The sequence below is a fragment of the Polypterus senegalus genome, chromosome 1, assembly GCF_016835505.1.
Source record: "Polypterus senegalus isolate Bchr_013 chromosome 1, ASM1683550v1, whole genome shotgun sequence".
NCBI lineage: Eukaryota > Metazoa > Chordata > Cladistia > Polypteriformes > Polypteridae > Polypterus > Polypterus senegalus.
Genome location: NC_053154.1, coordinates 261,012,722 through 261,020,619, shown reverse-complemented (window position 1 = coordinate 261,020,619; position 7,898 = coordinate 261,012,722).

Here is a 7,898-nt window from a genome sequence, read left to right as displayed (position 1 = left end):
CTTGCAGTCAGTGCTGCTAGCATTTAGCTGAGTATCTCAGTGACAAAGAAATAAAAAATGTATGTTCAGAATATTGATAAATGAATGGAAGTATGGACTAGTGTCTTTCTGTTGATGAAATACTATTCATTCCGTTCTGTTTCATCTGGCCCTCCTGACAAATGACCGAGAGTTAAGTATGAGACCTTCTTCCTTCTTCTTCATATAAATGTAATATCTTCTTTAATCCAGATTCTCTAATGAAATCATTCCTTTGCTCTTCTGCCAGATATCTTCTTTCCTTAGATTAAAATATCCAAGAAAGCTTTTCTTGCTGTATACTTTGAACCAAATTTTGCACATTCTTCTCTCATCCACATAGGTTTTACTCCATCATTAGCCTGGTCAACAACAATGATTAGATGGCCCACAGAGAAGAGGTTTACTTGCTGACTCAGAAAGCAGAACACAATTCCATTGTGGGCACAGGGAACGGCAACATTCAGACCCCACGGAGATTTGAACACAGTAATTATTAATGGTCTCTAGGATGTCATATACAGTATCCTTTCTCAATGTTTGGCTTTTTTTTACTGTGTGCCACAATACAGTCATCGGATGGGGCAGTAACTCTTTAAACTTCAGACTTGCTAGTGTTGACTGCTGTTGTCAACCAAATATTGCTCAAGTTGAATATAGCCCTTACCAGACACTGTGTCATAAAGATGTATATCCTGGCTAACAAAATCTGCACATTTATCCAGCGCTTCGCTTTTAGCGTTAGTTGTTACTTTTGACAGGTTTGGTAAGAATGCCAGATTAGTTTGACCCTTCGCTACTGCACATGTGTGGTGCTTTAACCTGAGTTGCCTGACTTGTGTCCACTGTGTGTTAGCACATTTATCACAGCAAGCAAACAGCACTTGTTTGCCTCGCCATCGATAACAATTGAAAGTGACTGCCAAATGTCAGACTTCTCTTTAGTGAATTCTGCAGTCCTGTATTCTCCTTTTTTTAATGTTGGATGTAAGGCTGTGACCGGGCTGTGCAATGCTGAGAAGACTGTGTACAAGACAGTAAATGAGTATATATTGTAAAAGATAGCCCTGGACACAGACAGGCACAGACTGCAGATGTCTAAATGCACACCCATTTATTTCACATGACACACGCAGTGCACAAAACCCCCAATAATGCTCACAGTCGTTTTGCCACCTCTACGTCTCCCGCCGCAAGCTCCATCCTCTTCCAACTGAATGGAGTGAGGCAGCCCCTATTATATTGCTCCAGGTGCGCCCTGATGGACCTCCTGCTCCAGGCGTCCCGGTGGGGCAGCATCCCTTGTCGTCTGCCACTATATATATATATATATATATATATATATATACACTGCTCACAAAAATTAAAGGAACACTTTAAAGAAACACATTAGATACATCAGATCTCAATATGAAGTTGGATATCTATACAAATAACGACAGGGCAATGTATTAGGAACAAAAGGATGCCAAGTCTTTTAATGGAAATAAAAGTTTTCTGCCTACAGAGGGCTCAATTGTGTAGACACCCTAAAATCAGAGTGAAATGAAGATGTGGCAGGCTAGTCCATTTTTTCAAAACTTAATTTCTGCTACTCAAAATGCTTTTCCGTATCTTGTGTGGCCCCCACGAGCTTGTATGCATGCTTGACAACGTCGGGGCATGCTCCTAATGAGACGACAGATGGTGTCTTGTGGCATTTCCTCCCAGATCTGTATGAGAGCATCCCTGAGCTGTTGTACAGTCTGAGGAGCAACCTGGCGGCGCCTAATGGACCGAAACATAATGTCCCACAGATGTTCAATTGGGTTTAAGTCAGGGGATCGTGAAGGCCATTCAATTGTTTCAATTCCTTCATCCTCCAAGTACTGCCTGCATACTCTTGCCACATGAGGCCGGGCATTGTTGTGCATTAGGAGGAAACCAGGACCTACTGCACCAGTGTAGGGTCTGACAATGGGTCCAAGGATTTCATCCTGATACCTAATGGCAGTCAAGATGCCGTTGTCTAGCCTGTAGAGGTCTGTGAGTCGCTCCATGGATATGCCTCCAAGATCATCACTGACCCACCACCAAACCAGTCATGCTAAACGATGTTACAGGCAGCATAATATTCTCCACAGCTTCTCCTGACCCTTTCACGTCTTTCACATATACTCAGGGTGAACCTGCTCTCATCTGTGAAAAGCACAGGACGCCAGTGGTGGACCTGCCAATTCTGGTATTCTATGGCAAATGCCAATTGAGCTCCACGGTGCTGTGCAGTGAGCACAGGGCGCAGTAGACATTTGGGCCCTCAGGCAACTCTCATGAAGTCTGTTTCTGATTGTTTGGTCAGAGACATTCACACCAGTGGCCTGCTGGAGGTCATTTTGTAGGGCTCTGGCAGTGCTCATCCTTTTCCTCCTTGCCCAAAGGAGCAGATACTGGTCCTGCTGATGGGTTATGGACCTTCTATGGCCCTCTCCAGCTCTCCTAGAGTAACTGCTTGTCTCCTAGAATCTCCTCCATGCCCTTGAGACTGTGCAGGGAGACACAGCAAACCTTCTGGCAATGACACGTATTGATGTGCCATCCTGGAGAAGTTGGACTACCTGTGCAACCTCTGTAGGGTCCAGGTATCACCTCCTGCGACCAGTAGTGACACTGACTGTAGCCAAATGCAAAACTAGTGAAGAAACAGTCAGAAAAGATGAGGAGGGAAAAATGTCAGTGGCCTCCACCTGTTAAACCATTCCTGTTTTGGGGGTCATCTCATTGTTGCCCTTCTAGTGCATCTGTTGTTAATTTCATTAACACCACAGGAGCTGAAACTGATTAACAACCCCCTCTGCTACTTAACTGACCAGATTAATATCCCATAAGTTTCATTGACTTTATGCTATACTCTGATTCAAAAGTGTTCCTTTAATTCTTTTGAGCAGTATATATACAGATATATATACTCAGCAAAAAAGAAACGTCCTCTGACTTTCAACTGTTTTTACTTTCAGTAAACTTAATGTGTAAATATTTGTATGAACACTAAAAGAGTCAACACCATAAGACATAAACTAAAAATGTTTCACAATGTGTCCCTGAATGAAGGGAGGCTCAAAATCAAAAGTACAGTCAGTATCTGGTGTGGCCACCAGCTGCTTGAAGTACTGCAGTGCATCTCCTCCTCATGGACTGGACCAGATTTGTCAGTTCTTGCTGTGAGATGTTACCCCACTCTTCCACCAAGGCACCTGCAAGTTTCTGGACATTTCTGGGGGGAATGGCCCTAGCCCTCACCCTGTGATCCAACAGGTCCCAGACGTGCTCAATGGGATTGAGATCCGGGCTCTTCCACTGCGAGGATGATCAGCTGTCCTTCCTGTCTCCCTGTAGCGCTGTCTTAGGCGTCACAGTGCGGACATGGCAATTTATTGCCCTAGCCACATCAGCAGTCCTCATGCCTCCCTGCAGCATGCCTAATGCACATTCACGCAGATGAGCAGGGACCCTGGGCATCTTTCTTTGGGTGTTTTTCACAGTCGGTAGACAAGTCTCTTTAGTGTCCTGCATTTTTAGAACTGTGACCTTAAATGCCTAAGGTAAGCTTCTGTAAGCTGTTAAGGTCTTAACGACCATTCCACAGGTGCATGTTAATTAATTGATTATGGTTAATTGAACATGCATGGAAAACATTGTTTAAACCCTTTACAATGAAGATCTGTAAAGTTATTTGGATTTTTAAAACATTATTGTTGAAATACACAGTCCTGAAAAAGGGAGGTTTCTTTTTTTGGTGAGTGTATACATATATATATATATATGTATATATATATATATATATATATATATATATATATATATATAGCAGTTTGTTGATAAGTTCTTATTGACATTGTAATATCTAATTCTAAATCAGTTGTGATCATTATATATATATATATATATATATATATATATATATATATATATATATATATATATATATATATATATAGAGTGAATGTATGTGTTGTTTTAAATTTAATTTTAATTTCTCCGAAAATCAATCCCACAGGGCAAGCAAATGCATTGGGTCCCAGTGGGCTTGCAGACTTCTAATTAGAATCCTGAAAAAAAAAACTGCTCAGCTCAAGATCATAAAGCAATGCAGAGCTTAGTGAAGGCAGCCCACAATATCACTGGTACAAAACTGCCATCTATTAAGGCAATATACAACACTTGCTGCCTTAAGAAAGCTAAAAGTATTATTAAAAAGACTTTAGCCATTCCACTTGGCCAGTTTTCTCATTCCTTCTTTCTGGCAATAGGTTCAGAACTATTGATACTCATGCCAGTAGATTTAGAGACAGTTTCTACTCATACTGTAAGTCATAAGGTTGCTGAAGAGTCAAACATATATATGAATATTGTAAAACAGCGCACAATTTATATACTGTACTGTATATACTATATAAAATACTTGCAAATATATATTTATGGTATATGCTGCAAGCTAAATATATATTTATTTATTTTTTATATTGTATTATTATCAACTGTGGAGACTTGCAAGTACGAATTTCACTGTACTGTTTACACATAACAATAAACTTGACTTGACTAGACAGCCAATACTACAGCATTGCTCCCACATCCCAAAGATGACAGAATTAGATTAACTGGTTTCAATTGTGAATGTAAACATAGGTGTGTTCGTGTGTATGAGTGGACCCTGTGATAGGCTGACAGGTTTGCTTCCTACTATGTCTCTAGTATTACATAGAAAGTTTCAGAATCCCTGCAAAACTAAATAAGAGAATGCAGATTTAAGAATGCTATATTACTTTGAACCCTCTCTTCTTGTAAGGGCCACAGTATGGAGAGGTTATGCCAGGTACATATGCTCCTAGTGGATATTTGAGAATATGATATACATGGTAGGAGTTAATTATTGTGTGTTTCTTCAGTTGCCTATGTTACATCAACAAAATGGAGGGTCTGCTGAATAGAACATGTACAAAAAAAGAAATACATTAACACCTAATTCAGCCTTAATTTACAAAGTGTATTCATTACATTATGTAGGTATACTATAGCTGCTGCATTTACTGACCTCCATGACAAAGCAAGATATAAACCAGCAGAGAGCGATGATTAGTGTACTGTCTTTTTGATTACATCACAGTCAGCCTACTGGCCATCATCTCGCCTCAAGTTTCTACCCAAAAAAAAAAGCTGTTGGTCCTGCTGTGAGAATTCCCCCCGGACCGGTAACTTAGACCACTTCCCCGGTTATTTGTAATGAGAATACCGCCCCCTAGTGATGCTTTGTTATCTTTGTTTTTGGGCTAGTACTATTTTGAGTAGTTCAGCTTGTAGATGTACTTAATGTCATTTATCCTAATTCTGCATTATGACCTTAAAGCTCTCTTTTTTGCCCTGGGAATTACATGACAAGCAACTTATTAGATCATGAAATGCACATTACCATGTACTGTATTTGTTTCTTTATAATTTTGTCTCTATTTCTTTCTCATTTTATATAACAATTGCTTTAAAACATCTTTTATTGCCCCATCTACACACCTATCCATACATCATCATTCTATTCAGCATTCTAGCAGCAGCCTCTGTTCAATCACAATGTAGAAATTAATGATAATTTATTTCTGTGAAAAATCCATGTTACTTAACCCTTCTTAAAACTAATGACTATACAAAGTACAAAATGAAAATGGAGGGACTCAGTACTGAACTGTTTAATTCACAATAGACTAGTTAAAGATATCCTTTAAACTGTTTAAAGATTACTCTCTGAAACGAGGACATACATGCTGACTACCAACACTCTCTTCATTTTCTTTCTCTTTGCCTTAAGGTGGCTTTGAGGCACCCTCATTAATGATGCCATTCTCAGGGAATAACACTTCAAGTTGCATTGCCTTGCATTCATCAGCTAATGCAGTTTCAGTCACAGACAAAGAATTCAGTAGTTTTAAAAATGTCAGGGGACCAAAACTTTCTAAATTCTTATTGGTATAAGGTTACATGCTTACATTTTTTTCTTCAGCCTACCTTAAAGTATTAGTTGCATCTAAGATCAGATTTGATTTTAGTTCTGTTTCTTGGAACTGTGTGCAGATTCCAGAGGTGAGAAAGTTTGTTCTATTAGAGAAAAGGGCAGAAAAGTGGACAGTAGTAAGCCATCTGTTCATTTACCAAACCCACCCATTTGCCTTCAGATTAAATTAATCCAGTCGTAGCATCACTGGGTCACAGCAACTATCTTAGCTGCATCACCAATTAACCTACAACACGTATTGCTGTGGATATCATAGAACATGTTGTGTATCTGGAAAACAGAAAGCAAACTTACAAGCATCATATAAATCATGATAGAGCCAGGATTTGAGCAGGCATCAGGCCCCCTCTCCTCCAGACAACACTGAATAAAAGTAAGTTATTCAGCCAAATACTGATGTTTATTTATATTTAAAGAGCATGAAACACAATCTAATAACTTTGTTATGCTAGCTGATTAGACAGCACACACTACATCATTTACACAATAATTTGCATTGGGATTAGTGTACTTTACATGAAGAGCAGGCAACTGGGGAAACACACAATAGTCTATACATGCTCTGCATTTAATAACCAAACTTAACTACAATAAAAAACCCATTATAAACCTTCTCATAATAACCTGAATTAGGAAAGAATGTAATGTTTTCTTTTGCACCATTACTAATAGATTATTATATGTATTGCAGTAACTTTATAGATCTACAGTCAATGCTAACCTCTACTATTCTCTTTTTTCTGCAGTGCCATTTTGCACAACTGCCACCTGATCAAAGAACTTTGCAGTCACGTGTGATATGGGCATTAGAATCCTCTAGGAAATTGTATCATAATAGTTTTAAACTAATTTAACACATTTATGTTTTACAGAATGCCCAGTGGGGGCTGACGGGTCTTTGGCCATGAAACCCCTACAGGTTTATTTTTTCCAGCATCTCGCCAGCTGGAGTTTTTATTTTCCTTTTCTCCCTGGCCATCTGACAAATTGCATCGAACTCATTGTTACAAACATTTGAGACTTAAAAATTTGTTTAACAATTTAATCCATGTTTAAGGACTGCCATTTCTATTACTTGCTTGCTTATCTGTATTATGTACGTTTGACTTTGACTGGCACACAATGTGCAGTGCTGCAACTGCTGCTACTGCTCACAAGCTGTGTTCTTAACATGCAGCACTACACCAGCAGACCGATTCTGCAGAGCTACAAGTAATAAAGTAACAGCCATCAGTGCCATTTTTGTTTAATTATCTGGCTCAATGCACCAATACAGACCAGTATCTATCAACAGGTCTAAATACAGAACAAAACACAACTAGAGAAGGGGGCCCAAAATTCTTACCACTACCCCATAGTTCTGCTTCCAAGACTCTGTTTAGTTTTCATGAAGGTCCCCATGCCCTTTGGGCCCTTGATCCTGAGCACAAAAGACCATTTTTAGAATTGGTGTATGGTTGTCTACTCTTAATTTAAAATGTAATGGTTGAGTATGGTTTTGATAAAGGGCTAATAAAAATATTACAAAATTCAATCTCCCTGCAGGGTCTTTTGAGTTTCACAAAGTTTTAAATAGCACAGTTCTTGGTTTTTTCTTTGTTAAATTGTAGATGACTGAGTTTTTCACCTACAAGGGCAAACCAATAACTTAAGAGATTGTAACATAAGAATTTGTCAGTGTAGCATTAGCTGCACGACAGGGGCTAATAGCAGACAGAGCAACAGCTCACATTCAAGTGCAGGTCTATGTTCATGTACACCAGTTAAATACAAAGTAATCAGTTACATTTACAGTTGCATTTATTTTATTAGCTATGCTTGGTGTGTGGGTGTGTTTGTG